The sequence below is a fragment of the Gossypium hirsutum genome, chromosome A08 (assembly GCF_007990345.1).
Source record: "Gossypium hirsutum isolate 1008001.06 chromosome A08, Gossypium_hirsutum_v2.1, whole genome shotgun sequence".
NCBI classification, from domain to species: domain Eukaryota; kingdom Viridiplantae; phylum Streptophyta; class Magnoliopsida; order Malvales; family Malvaceae; genus Gossypium; species Gossypium hirsutum.
Genome location: NC_053431.1, coordinates 11,778,884 through 11,797,314, shown reverse-complemented (window position 1 = coordinate 11,797,314; position 18,431 = coordinate 11,778,884).

Sequence of the window (18,431 nt, the reverse complement as noted above, 5' to 3'; positions counted from 1 at the left end):
TTGTGTATTGCATAATATTGTTATGTTATCTTGAATCATAAATTTACTATTGGGCGTTTTGCTTAGCATATGGTTTGTTTTTCATGCGCAGGTTAGGTTCAATTCGAGATTTCGAGCATCAACTTTAGCATCCAATCAACGATCTCAGACTCAACAATATTTTTTCGTTTTCAGTTTTGTTCTTAACTTGGCATGTACTTAATAGGTTGAGTCATGTTGAATTTGATGTCTTAAAGATGTTATATATATATATATATTATAACATCCTGCTTTTTAGTGGCATTAGAAGCGGTGGTTTTGAAACTTCATTTTCAATGATCGAGTTCATAAATATTATTACTTAGTACTTATGAGGTTAGCATAAAGTTTAATTAAAGTTTGGTCCTTTAATTTTGTCAATTGGATAATTAATTAAGGTACAATGACTAATTGTAAAATATATAAAAGTTAATCACTATGGATTTTGAGTTAGTTATAAGACTAATTAAGTAATTAGACCAATTGCTAATAGTGAATAGTGGAAGATGATGCCATCTTCCACTTAAATTTATTTAATGATGCTTAATGTTTGATTAATTAATGTTAATTAGACTAAGTAAAATTAATTAGCTATTAATCTAAGTATATAAGATAAAAAGAAAAAGAAAAATGGACATTTTCATCTTTCTCTCTTGGCAGAATGTTAAAAAAAAATAGGGTTTCAAAGCTTTTCAATTTTAATCCCTCAATTGGTAAGCGATTTTAAGCTCGTTTTTTTATAATTTTTTATGTTTTTGATATCCCAAAAGCTTGATTTAGCTGACTTATGTACTATTTTGCAAAAATGTTAAAGTTTTCAAAAGTTGTCATTGTTGAATTCTTGAAGCTTTTTGGTACTAAATTGTTAGAATTTAAGCTTAGAAATGAAAAATGACTAGTTTGTAAAGTTTAATTGTTAGTTTCTGAATATAGGGGCTAAAGTGTAAATAGTTCAAAATTAGCATGAAAATTATGTAATTATGGACAGTTGAAACCTTAGAAGGATGTAATTGAGATCAGTTTCGAAATTGAGACTCAAAATTGAAAGTTATGACAATTTCGATTTTAGTGACTAAATTGAATAAAATGTAAAGATTCAAAATGTGAAATTGAACTGTTATATGCATTTAATAAGATGTTATAGAGTATTTGAAATTGATAATTTGGAATTAATTTTCGTATAATTCGAGATTGGAAAAGGTAAAATTGTAGATTAGTCCCTGACACCTTGCTTGTTGCTGTTTTTGCCAAGTAAGTTCGTATGAAACTTACTATGTTATTTATGTTATGTTTCAATTAGATTAAAATATTTTTTTAGTTTAGGTTAAATGTAATTTGATGATTTGACAACTAAAGGCTAAATTGTAAAGGACAAAAATTATTGTTATTACGAATAAATATAAGGTATTGAATGGATGTGGTGTGTTGATATACTTGAATGATATGTTGACTACCTTATGATAATTGACTACCTTACAGTAAATTAAATGAATGGTATAATGTAATAGTGCTTATATAAATTTACTAAAAGATTAGAATATAAACAACATGTCAATAAGGATAAAAAAGGAATTGGATGTTTGATCAGGGATTTTATTATCGATCACTTGAGATCCAACATGTGTTGGGGATTCTCTGAAGCTTGTGTGAGCAACATCGAATCAAACCTTAACGATGGCTTAAGATCTAGCACGTGATGTAGATTCTCTGAAGCTTGTGCGAGTGACATCGAATTATTCTTTACTGATGGCTTGAGTTTTCAACACATGTTGTAAATTCTCTGAAGCTTGAATGAATAGCATCGAGTAAATCTTGAATAATGACCTTGATCTAAAGTTTGTATGAGCAGCCCGAATACGAAAATGGTAGTTTAACGGAAATAAACTTGATATAAAGTTTGATCATGAATTTGATTTACGTAATTGCAAAATGAGTGAAGATTGAATGGTAATTAGTATAAGTTGGCATGTATACATATGAAAAAGGGGTTGAATTTTATTATCACATTAGGCTAAAGTACTAATTCATTTGCTATGTCGATAGATTGAGTATGAACACATAAGAATGCCATGGATTATCATGTCTATATTAAAGTGTTTTGATTACTTAGTTTGTGTAATGTTAAGGTGAGTTCTTTTAATATAAACTTACTAAGCATTCAATATGCTTACCATTGTTTTCTTTTCCCTGTAGTTGTCAAATTACAAAACGTATCAGTCTGATCATTTCAAAGCTCACATTATCTAGTCATTGATTTGATAGACTTTTGATCGTTTTAGCTTGGTTATGTGGCATGAACATAAGTGTTGACGTAATATTGTTTATTTTAGGTTGATAGTATAATTTAAACTATGTTAAGTATATGAATGTGCATATGTTAAATTACTTGGTATCATATGAGTAACTCTTACGGAAGTTAAATTGTTTGGTTTGATGGTGAAATTGAAAAATTGTGCAATGTGTATGGTTTGAGAAAATTGCAAGTTGAAATGGTGTTTTTAGGGACTATAAATATGTATAAATGTTTGGTTGATTATAAGATTGTTGAATTGAGATGTTTTGGTATGATTTGCATTGGTTTTATGCAGGTTTAAGTGTTCTCATAATCACCATTTGAGTTGTGAAAGCTTGGGCATGAAAAAAGACCAAAATGGAAGGTTTTGTCATATTTGGCATTGAGGTATCGATACCATAAGTGAATGTATTGATACTTAATAATTTTCAAATCAATTTTTCAAACTTTGAGTTCTAAAATGGTATCAATATTTGACTAAAGTATCAATACTCTACATTAGGGTACCAATAATTTACAAGGGTATCAATACATTTGACTTTGTTTTTTTTTACAAAAGAAACAAAATCGAAAAATGGTATCAATACTGGATTACATATCAATACTTTATAAAAGGAGTATCGGTACCATATGACAAGTGTCAATAATTGTGTTTTGATGAGGAAATTTCTAAACATTGAAACTATAAATGGTATCAGTACCATTTTAGGGGTATCAATACCTATTCTAAAACTTTAGAAGCTTTGCAATTTGATCCTATTTTATGTTCGAATTTAGTAATTGAACTTTCAAAAGTTCGATCGAGTCTCGAAAATGATTGTACGCCGTGTTCATGAAATGTTATGATTATGAATGCTAGTATTATTGGGAAATGTGTCCATATTACACTAAACATGTAATTGTTTTCTATGTATTTGAATGATGAATAAATAAATTTCACATTTCATATTATGTTTTTTGTATTTCTGTCTTTTATATTTTGCATGCATAGCGAAATTGTGATAAGAAAATATTAGTTCATTGATTGTCTAAGTTCAAATTGATGATAAGTGGTATTGGAAGAACGTTTACATTGCGAGAAAGACAACTTACTTAAGTAGATAATCTAAACGAGTCTTTAATCCTAATAAAGAATCAAAGTGAGCATTTGATTCAAATATTGAGAAGGATTATTATGTCGTATACAATTCCAATTGAAGAGATGACTAGTCTTGGCTACCGGAGCAATTGACTCCATGGGTAGAGACATTGATGTATTCATTGGCACAATGATACATTGAACTGGACCCAAGATGAATTAATTTTGAATCCGTTTGTGAATTAATTTACTTGTGACATTCATGGTGTGATTTACTTAAATCCTGAGTTAGTCACTGTGTAACACCCCTAACCCGTAATTGACATCGGATTAGGGTTACGAGGCATTACCAGACAGACAGAACATTTCAGACCAATTCAGAATCACATATATTATTTAACATCATTTCATAAGCAATCATCTCTTAAGATGGTCTACGAGACCTAAAACATACTTTTAAGAACGGTTAGAGCTAAACCGAATACATTTATAAAATTCAGAACATAGAAAATTTTACAATTCTATTGAGGTCACATGCCCGTGCGCCCAGGCCGTGTGCCTTACACGGGCATCAGACACACCCATGTGAACCTGCCGTGCCAAACCAGGGTAACCATATTGACTTTCACCCACAGCCAATAGGCACGCCCGTGTGCTATGGTCGTGTGATACTTAGCTAGCTACTGACTTTAGCCCACGGTCATATGACACGCCCGTGTCCCCTGACCGTGTGGCACAAAGCAGGCTTGATTTAAGCAAATTTGCCACCCCTTTTAGAGGTCATCCCTACAAGCCATAATGGACAACATTTGTACTTAAATTTTCAACCAATTCATGCTTCATTATAATAAAAACATATTAGTTCATAAAACACTACAACCATACACCATTTGGCACCTTCAACCAAAAACCAAAACTATATACAACATTTCATTTGCTAGCCAACTCCCATGTCATAATATATACACATCAAAACTTATATACATAGACCTTCTAGCCTATACATGCCATACTTTAAAATATTTACACTTTCAAAAGTACCAAAATGAGATCGATAGTGTGGTGACGATCCTCGACTATCCCCGAGCCTTCAGTAGCTATGATAACTGAAAAATAAACAGTAATCACACAGAGTAAGCTACAAAGAGCTTAGTAAGCCAAATACAATTGGTCTAACTACTAAAGCATATAAGTACAAATCAACTATAAAAAATTCATAACCATTTCATAGTAACTTAACCATGCTCCTTTGTTTGCATATATGTCATGCTTCATTTCCATACATATTTCACAGAGACAGAGTTTTTCATATTCAGAAATTTAGTACAATACAAACATACCTGCATGGGTTATGCATTTCATATACTCAATCTCAGATTTCGTACGCTATCATCAGACAGGTTAGAAACGATACAGATGTTCATAAACAAGTATAATACCGACATCCCGGACGTGGTCTTACATGTAATTCAATATCGATGCATTTGTCCCAGACAGGGTCTTACACGAAATCAGATACGATGCTTATGTCCCAGACATGGACTTATACATAAATCTCAATCAAGGCCTGTGTCCCAGACACGGTCTTACACGATGTCTCAGACAGATGTCAACTTTTCTTAGAAACATACAGAGCTTTTCAAATACTAACATATTATCTTACCTTGCTCCAAATATATTCATCCAACACTCAAGGCCATCCAATACAGATTATAGTTTATATGAGCAGAATTTATTTCAATTAACACGTAATTGTAATTTGACTTACCTCGGCCACATTTCGGATAAAACGAGTCGACTATTCAACTATTTTGGACTTCCCCCGATCTAAGTCCGATTTTCTTTGTTCTTAATCTAATACAATACAAATTCAATCATTCATTTCATTCAATATAATCCATATACACATATTTAGGGCACTTTGCATTTTAGCCCTTATATTTTCACATTTTGACAATTTAGTCCATTTTTCATAAAATCACAAACATGCAAAATTTATTTGCAACAAGGGTTAGCCGAATTTTCATGGCTTCTATATAAGCCCATAAAACATGTTTAATTCACAATTTAGTCCTTCAAAACCTCATTTTCAAAATTTAACCCAAATAGCTCAATTTCATCAAAAACTCAAAGACAAAACTTATTAACCATCTACCGAGCCTTCATAATTCATTCAAAAACATCACAAAACTCATGATATCAACAATGGCATTTCATGATATCTTTAACAGAAACAGAAATTCAGACATGGGTTTTGAAGAACACGAAGCAACGATCACAGAAACGTAGAAATTATCAAAAATTGAACAAATTTCATACCTCAATTTAGCTACCAAAGTGCCGAATGTACAAAAGCTTCAAACCCTTCTTTCTTTGGCTGATTTTCAGCTAATATCCATGATAATAAGCCACCTTTTTGTTTTCATTTTATTATAATAAGCATTATAATCACCTTTTACCATTTTTCCCTTAATGATATAACATTAAATTCACCAAATACATGGCCATTTTTGTCCACCATTAAAACAAATGGTAAATTTGACATGCAAGGACTTTTATTTTAAAAGCCAAGCCAAATAGGTGCTTTAGCATCTAGCACTCAACTTCTACACTTTACGCGATTTCATCCTTTTTCATAATTAAGCACAGAAACAGATAAATTAAATCACACAAATTTCACAGATGTAAATTCACATATCACAGACACAAAAAATAATATTAAAATATTTTTTGGACTCAGATTTGTGGTCCTGAAACCACTATTCCGACTAGGGTCAAAACCGGATTGTTACACACTGACCATGTGCACATAACTCATGTGCTTTGATATAAGTGGAGGCTTATGCTCTAAAGATGATCGAGCTGATAGTCAGTATGTTAGGTACATGACTTGTGTATGGCATGGCTTTACTAGCAACAATGGAATTCATAACTCAATTAAAGAGTTAACGATATCCTCTCATTGATATTGTGTGGATTGATAAATATGGAACGTGGCTACAGATTGCTTGTTCTCGAGTGAGTAATTTATCACAGTCATTTGTTGACAGTGATCATATTAATCATTAAGAAGACATAATGGTGACAATGATATGAAATAGGATTGTATTGAGTGAACGGATTTAACTTAAAGGAATCAAGGGTATCATATGAGGGTAACACACAAATAACGAAGTCATTGGACAATGCGGTTGGATTAATTGCTTTTGTAAAGAGTATACAATAAAGAGTTTTCAATCATGGTACTTCTTGTAGACTGACTCCATGATTAAGTAATTGCGAATTATCGGAACAATACTTCTGGACATAATTGCAATTACTACAGCTTAATTGTATATGTCTAATTAGTCTGTCCGCTAGCTCAACAAAAGCTCGATCGAACTGCATTGAATTAGAAGAAAATTCTACAACTTTTAAAATAATTTAATTGAGTCAATTTAATCAATGTGGAATTAAATTGAGCGATCGTAAAAATTATTCAACTAGATAATTTGATTAAAGAATTTTCTTGAAAAATTAATTTGGAAAATCTAAGTGATTTTTGGGAAAATTAATTTTGATAAAGTGAAATTAAATTAATCAAATTAATTAAAATTAATATGATAATTTTGGAAATTAATTTTCAAGTCAAAAAATTGATCCAATGGGTAATTGAACTTGAAAATTAGACATGAGAATTGGGCCCGGGAGCCCAAAACCAATACCAAAATCCAAAAATTGGTTGAATCGGGCCTGATATGTGAAACACGACGATCCAACCGATAGTTGGATTGATTGAGCCATCATTAGCTCAAATCGAACCAGCTCGGGGTGTCGGCTGCTGCAATGGTGGCATTCTGGTGGCCGGCAAATGGTCAGCGGCGGTGGGTCTTCGATGGTTGAGCAGTAGAAAAATTACACTCCTACTGGGACTCTACCAGAGAATTTGATTTCAGATTAATTATTCCAAAAATAATATTATTTTAATAAATTTAATACTAAATTAAATTTAATACTTATCTTAATAGTATTTTATTAATTTAATATTAAAATGACTATCTTAATATTAAATTTAATTTAATGTTTATCTTGTAGGTAAATATTCTATTAATTTAATATTAACTTGATTAAATTTAATCATAGTTGAACTCTCTAAACTCTCCTTATATAAAGAGGGTCTTGGATCATTATGTACACACATTTGAATTTAAGAAAAAGTTGTAGAGAGAAAATTCTCTAAAGAAACTATTTCAGAAAATTTCTAGAGTTATTTTTCTTATTTACAACTTGGCCCAAAATTTTAGAGAAATTATGAAATTACCTCACTAGGAATTTTTGTGAAAAATTTTCTGATTCAAAGCGAACCCACACTCGGCAGACTTGAGCTTGAGGATAGCAAAGAATACTACTCGGTCGAGGTGTTCATCCTAGATGAATCGAAAAGGTACAATTTTAATTAAGTGTTTATTACTTTAGATATTACAACCAAGTTTTTGTTTTGGAATTTTTTTTAAAACTCTAGTTTTTCCTAGATTTATTTTCTATTGCATTTTCCAAACTCGATATTCCAACATATATTATGGTGAAAATTGATTATTAAATATTGTAACTATTCCGATATAAACTGTAGCATCTTGTAACTTAGACCTGGCGATCGACTCGGACGAGGGGTGTTACATATTTAGAATGTTTGATATGTATATATATATGCAATTTAGAATTTTCATAGTTTAATTTAAGGTATGAAATATGAGATATGCCTTGAATGCAATGTATAATTGAACTAATCAAATGGCTTGATATATGCTCAAATGTGGTGGTGTAAATATTACGAAAGAATGAGTATGTATATACATATATATATAAAGATGTTTGAGGTGAAAGGCATTAGGTAGAAGTGGTAGTCTTAGTTGATTATAGGTTTGAAAGTATAAGTTTTGGATGAATTTCATTGATAACTTGGTTTATGATTAATAAGATATTTGAGTGCATAAATTGATGTTAGCATGTTGCCTATATTGTTGTTGATGAATGGAATATGTCTAGAATTGAATTGGTTAGATTGCAAGTTGGTAACTCATTAGAATTGGAGAAACAATATGTGACATTGCGATATCAAACATACCACGTCACGACAAGTAATGGCGTATAATGTCACGGTGTGACGAGAAATCTCATCGTCTTGACAAGACCAAAAAAAATTGTCACGCCGTGACGAGGAACTCTCTCACGTCACGGCGTCGATCCTGTAATCTAGAATTTTTACAATTTAGTCCTAAATTGATCTCAGGTTAACTTTAAAGCTTTCGTAAGCCCGTATAAGACCCGAGAATGATTATTTATTGTATTGTTCGCTTATAATTCTTATTTTTAAATGCTCGATGATGTATATCGTATTAGATTTGACTATAGTTGCTCCGACAACAAATGTGGCACCTTATAGCTCCAACTAGCTATCAGGTCAGATATAGGGTATTACAGAGAGATACCATCTTGATGCATAATATTTGTTTGGTGAAAGACTATAAAGTAAGTTACCAATATTTTAAACTAAGAGGGGGGATTACTAGTAGTTTATAATGTTGGTAAGTAATAACATTTTATTATCTAAAGAAATCTAATAAATGATAATTGTTAATGAATAGTTGTGTTGTAAAGACGTAACTTTTTTGTACGTAAAATTGTCTTATAAGGACATAACTTTATGTAAAGTTAATTGTAAAATAACACAATCTTATGAAATAGTATGTCTTTAAAAGACACGTCTTTAAAAGGGTAACTTGTGAAAATATACACTTATTGGATGTCTATATAAAATACTTTTCTATTAATCATTTTTACTATTATGCTTGGAGTGTTGAGGGTTTTGTTATGTCTTAAAGGCATTTTAAAGCCTTAAGGAAATAGTTCTACACTCCTAATAACCATAATATTTTAGTTACTTCAATTTTTTTTTCAATTTTATTATTTATTTTTCTAACATCAAGAAAGAGGCTTAAAAAGTTCTTAAAACTTTCTAAACAATAACTCCCAAAACTTTATTCTATCAAAGAGAAAGAAAATTAAATAGAGGAATAAATCTCAAAATTATACATGAACTTTGATTTAATGTGCAATTGTATACATGAACTTTAATTTGGTTTAATTATATACGGGACACTTTAATTGTGGTTCAAATGTATACTTGAAACTTTAATTTTGATTTAATCATACACATTTAAAGAAATAAATGTATCAATTTATCTTTATATTGGATAAATATAATTATTTATGTATACAATATATAAACATAAAATGATGTTATATCAATAATTGTGTCAATAATTTACAAGAATTGGATCAAATCAAAATTTCATATATAAAATTGCACAAAATCAACGTTCATGTATACAATTGCATATTAAATCATAGTTCATGTATAATTTTGGGATTTATCCATTAAATAAAAAAACAAACCTTAGGTCCTAACAATTTTAAAATTAGCTTAAAATATGTCACAAGTCCTTATACTTTTTACAAATTTAAAATTCATTCTCTTTACTTTTATTTTCATAAATTTAATTTTTTAATTTTCAGATTTCAAAATTAAAGTCCAATTGTTAACGCTATTATCAATTATTTTGTTAAACTCATGTTCAAACAACTTTATTTTTTTAAGTTACATGACTACTAAGTGAATATTTTTTTTTCAAATATCATATCAATAAATTTAAGAAAAAATATTCTAATTGTATTAATAACTTAACCTAAATTTTGAAATCTGAAGAGTAAATGGATTAAATTCTTGAAAATAAAAGTAGAATAACTAAAATTTAAATTTATGAAAGGTACAAGGACTTCTGATGTATTTTAAATTTTTCTTTAATGTTTTTTTAGGGTAAATTTCAACTTTTGAGTGAGAGAGTAAGATTGTTTTGAATTACAAATAATAATATATCACATCACTTTCAACCAATCTTGAGATTCTATGCTTATAATGTATGGATTGGGCGCGTGAATAATTTGATCGAAATCATAAACCCATCTTCGAAATTAATAAAACTAAATTGCTCTTTTAGAGGGTCAATTTGTTAAAATTTAAGTAAAATCAATTTCAGGACAAAATTAAAGTGAAAAAAAGTTACAAACATCATATCCAAATTAGAGCCAGCAAAAAATCATCTCCCACAACTTTGCTACCAGCTTTGTTAAAAGCCTCAAGTGTGGTCTGAATTCAAGTCGCACTAGTCTCATTAATATTAGTTGTATTGATGTTAAAGTTTTTCTCTTCTCTTGCAATTCACGATTTTTTTTTTTAAACTCAAAACCAACATTGAATAATAAAACAAAGGTTGAAGTATGCTTTTAGTCCCATAAAAGTTAAAAATTCAATCCTCCCATTTTTTTCACTTTAAACTTTTAGTTTAATTATTATTGTTGTTTGTAATTTCTGTCAAAATTTGTCAACTTAACCTGTTTATTTTTTGTCAATTATATTATGCATTATATGAGGACAATTTAATCAACATACCAAGATGGAATTTTTTAAAAAAAATATTAATAATGTTAATGATTTAGATTGAAATTTTTAAATCATATTAACTTTTAGCTTTTTAAGTACAATGATTAAATTTTAAATTTTATCTAAATACACAATTTAACTTTAAAAACAAATATCAAAATTTGGAAATGAGATATAAATTAAGAAAATTGAGAAATGGTAATACTTGGAGTAGTTATTATCATCCATATTTAATCATAAAACATAATTAAAACGTAATAGGAGGGACTCCTATCTATCACGCATTAAATAGTAAAATATTAGGTGTACTGTGTGATGGCGGTGCAAAAGAACCTACAATCAACAGATACTTTGATGAGCAATTTTGTTTACTTGTGTTAATTTGGCTCAACAATACTGATTATTACTTGCAGAGACTAAAAGCTCATCTACTGAACCCGATGAATATAAACTTGTAGTTTATATTTTACTAAAGTAAATATTTTGTAATCTTAAAGGATATTGTAATTTTAGAGAATATTGTAAATCTTTTAAGAATCTCAACTTATAGATGCCTTTAATCTCAACTATTAATGTATTTTAAACTGTACCGTTGGATTTAACAGAGTTAAGCTATAAATAAAGACATTTCCCCTCATTTATAATCACTTAGTTGTAATTATTTAAAGTAATAGAATACTTCAAGAGCATTTACTCAAATGTGTTCTTAGTTTTCTTTTTCTTTTTTTTTTCACTTCTTTGCTTGAGAGTTTGTTTACGCTTTTATTTTTTGTGTTTTAGAGAATTTCTTTTAAAAAATTTTACTTTTTAAAAAAATAGACTGACTTAAGTGAATTTAAAATAAAGAATTTACCTAAAACCGCATGATTTATTAGACTAAAGTTCTAGCATCAGTGCTTCCTACACTTTCTTCCCTCCCTACCATCATTATTATCCTTCTTGATTATTGATTTTTGATGGCATTACTTCATCTACTTAAGTAATGGATAATTTTTCCTTTTGTTTTGGGTATTCAATTTATACTATAAATCATGTGTTGGGTATTTTTTATATTTATCTTAGAATTTAAATTTAAATTTATAAATTTTATATAAAAATAAAAAAAACATTTGCATAATAATATATATTTATAAAATAAATAAAATTTTAGTTATTTTTCAATTGAATTAATATTAAAATATAAAGTTTACGATTCAAATCATAGAAGAAAACAATAGATACAAGGACGTAAACAAAAGGACAGATAGGGGTCTTTGCCCCCTTACTCATGGGGTAACTGCATTTATAGTCCCTCCTTAAAATTAAAAGATTTAATTTAATTCTTTTTAATCTTTAATCAAATATAAAAAAATTAATAATTTAATTTAAGTTTTTTTAATACAAAATTTTGAACTTTAACCTCTAAATTTTATAATATCATGTAGAACCCTAAATACAAAATTCCTAACTTGAGCTGTATACCCAACTTTGACCCTTGTTTTCAAACCCCAATATTTATTTTCAACGTGTCTTAAACCATAAGTGATTCCTCAGTTGACATAATCATTTCATTCTAAAATTAATTAATCACTTTCTCTCTCTCTCTCCTTTATCAATTCAATCTAAGCATAAAGCAGAATATTCTCTATTAAAAATTTCACCTCATTTTTATTTTATTTTATTTATATAATTTATAGTTAAATATTTATAGATATTATATTTGGTTTTATTTTAATATAAAATCATGTAAAACATCAAAAGATGATATTAAAATTATTACAAATATTATTAATTTTTAATAAAATTTAATAAAAAAATTATTTTAAAAACTAAGGTTTGATATGAAATTAAAAAAAAAAGCAATTTCAACCCATGATGACCCTATAAATATTATTTATAATGAAAATTCAAAAAATAAAAAAAATGTTATTTATAATGAGGGTGATTCAAGGTGGGTTTGGATGAACGGTAGGATGCGGCGATGTGCGTTTAGCTTACTTTTTGTTTCACGTTATAGTATCTAATTTCATTGTCACTGCAATTTTTACACTAACCGTAGATAAAAGTACATCTATCTAAACCTACCCTAAATTTTAGTCTCAATCCCAACTCTGTATAAGTTAGTTTAAACAATTTTTATTACTTATATAGTTTTGAGCGGTTGGATATAGTTGTGGGTTAAAATTTTATTGGTTAGTGAGTGTTTATAGATTTCATTTTTAATAATATTTATTTATTAAGAATAATTAAAATTATAGATATTTTAATTATTTTTAAATATAATTATATTACGGGTGTATGGGTATAATGAATTCTAAGATAGTGTATTTAAGAGGTCTCTTTATTATTGGGATTTTATCAAATTAGTCCTTCTACTATTAAATGAATCAATTTAGTATCTGTACTATTAAAGAATCAAATAAGATCAAATTGGAATAAAATTAACATTTACTATTAAAAAATCATTTACTAATTAATAGAGTTAATATTTTTAAAGGTTTTATGGTTCTGTAAATAAGATCTTTTGTTTGGAGTTGAACTGCAATTAGAAAAAAATTTCAAGATATTTTTTATATAATAAATGTTAACTCTGTTACAATTTGAACTTATTTGATTCTTTTTAATAATATAGAAACTAAATTGATCTATTTAATGATAGGGGGACTAATTTGACTAGTCCTTATAAAGCTACCATGTACTTACTTTTTTTTTGGTAGTAAAAAAGAGAGTCAATTACAATCAAAGAGAGACAACATTAGTATTCAATAGTATGAAATGGTTATCTAAGCAAATCTGATCAGCAACTTTAGTAGGGGCAACATGAAAAACAGGGGGCCTAAGTAGAAATTCTTTCATTAGACTAGCCAGAACATGGAAAACAAAATTCGTTTCTCTTGAAATTTGCTTAATGACCACTTGCCAATTATATCTGCGCAATTCTTTGATTTGTAATATCAAATCTCTATGTGCTTTTCCTTTAAAGAGCCCCCATGTATCCCTTTAATAGCCTAAACGCAGTCAATCTCAAGAATAACTTCCTTCAACTTGAAATCCCATGCAAGATGAAAATCATCATAAATAACTTAAAATTCAGCTTGTTCAACACTACATCTTCTAATATTTCTCCCAATCTCACCGACCAGCTACTTCAACCTAAATTCTAGTACTAGTAAAAGGATTTAAATGTTTCAGTTTGAGGGTCAATCTAAACATGGGCCTATGAGCCCAAACAGAGAACCACTAAAAAAATTTGAAAATGTAGCCCTAACCCTCAACAAGCTAGCCAATGAAATTAATTACCTTAGCTGGAAGCCGCAGAGAAGACCCACCCCACCCCAGACCAGACCAGGCCAGGCACCTCGCCGGTTGCCTCAACCCCTATCACATCTACGATACCCTGTCTGCATCTCCAATTTATTAAGGAACATGGTGGAAAAACGAGGGTTGACCATACAATAAAAGCCTCTAATTTTTATTTGACAGCAACAAGTGTAACGTCAGCAAACGAGACCTGCACGTGGACATTCCATATACAAACCTCCATGACACCACCTCTACGCCAACAATGATCTCATGTTTTTTGTGTATATATATATATGTCATTTGTTTTTTCTTATATACTTCCTCCGCTTTGTGTCGTCTTGTTTGATTTCCAAATTACACCCACTGACACACTTTTGCTTAACAAGCAACGATCTTGTGTTGAAAACCACGCTTTTAACCTCTATATTACTTCAATCTAATCAATGCTTAATCCGCTACCCTTCATGCATGACCAATGCAAGAATTTAAACTTGTCGTGTGGTAAAGATGATGTATGGTATATGGGATTAGGAGAATTTACTGAAAAAGATGACTGTGTGTTTTTGGTACTTTTGATATTGGATTCAAATTTCAAAGATCGTTTTGTAATATTGACGTTCATGGCGCTCATCAGTTGCTTTCAAGCGTGCATACATGGGGCAGATTGTCAGGTCCCAATAAAAAAAAAAGAAAGAAAACCACCCATCGCGCTTCCATTTTGGGTTTTCGATCTTTTAGGGTAAAATAACATTCCCCTCGCTGGTATCTCAAAAGGGTAGCTTACTTCTAAAATGGTGAAATCAGTATGTTTCAGTATGCACTTTAATGTAGCTTTTGCCCCCCTCCTCGATACTCTCTCGATGGATCTTTTAGTCTATGGTTTTAGGGTAATGTAGCCCTAACATGGATATACAGTGTTTTAAGTTGGCCTGCGTGTCTGCATTTACTGAAAGCTACGTATTTTGATTTAGGGATTTAGCAATTTCCCATGCAAAAACATGCCCTGCCGTGTCGTGCCGCAACATTTTCACGCATAGCACGATTATGGGCCTCCCCCACATGCACCATCCGCCCTTGTTCTTCATTTATTTGCCCAAAATGTTCATATTTTGTATCGTTCAACTTCAGTATTCCACCAAAACTGTACGGTCCCAAAAGAATTCCCTTCCTGCATGGCTTTCCCTCCTTCCGGTTTCCATCAGTTTATGAAGTCACCTCCCACCCTGACACCCTCAGAGAGAGAGAGATATTAATTAATAGCATGCGTAAGCAACCGGTACGAGATGACTCAGAGAGTCAGATTCAGACTCAGACTCAACACAGAGAGGTGTGCTTTTGCCTTTGGTATTTTGCTTTGCCTTGCCTTGCTTTGTGTCCCGTAGCAAAGGCTGACGTTTGAGAGACGTGGGTACCCTCAAAGGGTGTCAGGCTTTGGTAGGTGCTATCTGTTTTGCCAATACCCAAACTTAAGATGTTCCTTACTTTGATCAAATTAAAAGAATATGATTGTAACATCTGATAAATTTGCTGAAATGCTATTATCTTAATAGAGATCAACTACTTCAGAGTAATGGTGCTATAGGATGCTGAAGCATTGGAGGAGCTATGGAACTAAAAGGAACCCTATAACCCCCCAAAAAGAACTTATCCATAAGATATGTATTCCAATTCCATCATTCATATCATTGAGCAATGGTACACCTAACACAAAGCTGCAACAGGCAATCATTGAAAGCACACATTAGAACAAAAGTTGCCCAATTGTTGGGGAAAAAATATGAAATCATCGTGTGGGTATCAATCTCATATATCAAAACCTAAGCTATTGAGGTAAAAGTATTATGAAAGTCATTATATTAAAAGTTGATTGTATTTACTTTCTCTACTCAAAAAATTGATAAATTAGTCTTTATATTTTAAATCAAAGAGCAAATTAATCATTTCCGTTAGAATTTCTTAATGGAATAATCAGACAGTGACACAAAGCCTGCTATGTGTACATCATGCTAAAATACAAATATCAAATTTTAATAGTTAAAAATAAATGAAATTTTTAACGTAAGAATCAATTTGCTCTTTAATCTAATTTACAGTGACTAATTTATCTATTTTTTAGTAAATAATACAAAATACAATCAAACTTCTAATGGAAAATCTTTGTAGCAAGGGCATGACAATGAAAGAGCCCTCTCCATCCATGGCAGTTGCAGAAAACACTGACACAGGCTTAGAAATATTTAGCTCCAATCATGTTCATCATCAGTATACATACATAGACCAAATTTGAAATCTTTATCAAATAATTTAAGTTTTCTTCCTACGGAAAACTTTTAATGGATCTTCTAACACAACAATCACATATACTTTTGTCTCCTTGGATTGCTTCACATATTTCATGGCCTTCTAAAAGCATGTTTTTTTTCTTCTTTTAACAAAAAAAAAAAGAAACAAGAAAAACAGCAACAGCAAAGGTGGCAACTCCCATGCATACATCTCGCATCCCCACTTGGATTTTCTGTCCCCATTCTTTGCCTGCTATACATGTACATTGACCAATGTTAAAAAAGAATATTCAATTAAACTCCAATATTTTTTTTTACTTTGCTTTATTTTTTGAACCCAATGAAGGGAAAACTGTCACTGTAATTTTTTGCCTATGAAAAAAAGTAAATATATTATATGGTTCGATGTTCCTACATGTGAAGCAGTTCAAATGGAATGTCATTTTAGATCTAAGTTGTATGAACATAAAAAGGATTATTTCATCTATAAATTATATATGTTCTGAGCTTAAAACATAAAAGAAGAAAAGGGTGTATGTTCCTTGAAACAAAAAAGGAAGATAATTTGAATAAGCAAAGTAGTCAAGTCTGGTCGGTGACAGGGAGTACCAAAGAGGGAACTTGTGTAATAAAAGTTTTAAAAAGAAAAAATAGAAAATTACAATGCATATATAATGGCAGATTTTGTTGTTGAAAATGAAGAAACACAACAAATACTAAAATGAGAAAAAAAAAAAAGGGAAGTGGCAGAACATGGAAATTAACTCGGGTTCCCATGCACACAAGTGCTTGCCCAATGTCGTGTCTGTCTGGAATTCATCAGGCTTTATGGGATTCTCTTTTAACCTATAAACCCATCCAAACATGTTTTTTTCTTTAAGTTTAAATCTCAGTGGTTTGATAAAAATAATAATAATAAAAAGTAAACCCCCACCCTAGCTTTGCTTGTACCTGCAGTGATACAAAGAAGAAACCACCCTTTAATTTACTATTCCTAGAAACTTGTGCATCCATTTGAACAATATTGAAAGAGTTAGGCTGTCATTGTTAAGAAGGTAGGGTTGAATTTTGTGAAGAAATGATTCAGATGTCAAATTTCATAATGTGGTGTCATTCTCATTAATAATTTCCCCGCGGTTAATGCTTTTATTTTATTCAAACGTGCATAGCACTAATGTGGAGTATAGAATGAAAACTTTTAAAAGAAAAAAATATGTCACCAGATCTTCACTATCCATCATTCATAAATAAATCATTTTCTACCAAGTATTGATAAAATTGAGGTTGGAGTTTTATATTGAGTTAATTTTAATTTTAATTTAAGAATTATAGTGGGTAAAATATTTACATTTATCTAAGTATTATTATCTAAATTCGAATTAAATATTATTATTTAAATAAAATTTTTTAAAATTTCCAATTATTTTTTGAATATCTAAATCTGTTAAAATCTAATTTCGAATATGCTAAAATTCTTATACATAATCAAATTAATAAACATTTTGTAACAAGTGGATTCGAATATCTAAATTCACACTAGTTATCTGAATAAGCAATGTGTAAATTCAGATAATGAATATTTAAGTTTCTATTAGTATCTTTTTTAAATGGTAATTTTAGAAATCGATTTTAAATATTATCTAAACGAATTGCCATCCCATTCTAGCTTATTGGAAGTCTATTATTTGTGATTTGTAATGCATATTTGTAAGGATTAGTATACACATTTGGTACATAAGTTTTTTCTAGTAAAAAAGATTATAAGTACTTAATTGAGACAGAAAAAATAAATATCAAATTGAGCGTTGAAACTAAACTCGAATATTAATTAAAAAAAAACTTTAAAGTTCTAATTAAGCATAAAATGGAGGGGAAAACTAAATATTAAAAGCAAAACTTGAGTAGATTGAGTATATTATTAACCCATTTATAAACGCGTTAAAGAAATTTAGTTATTTTTTACATTAAAGTACTATAAACGAATATAAAGATGCCACT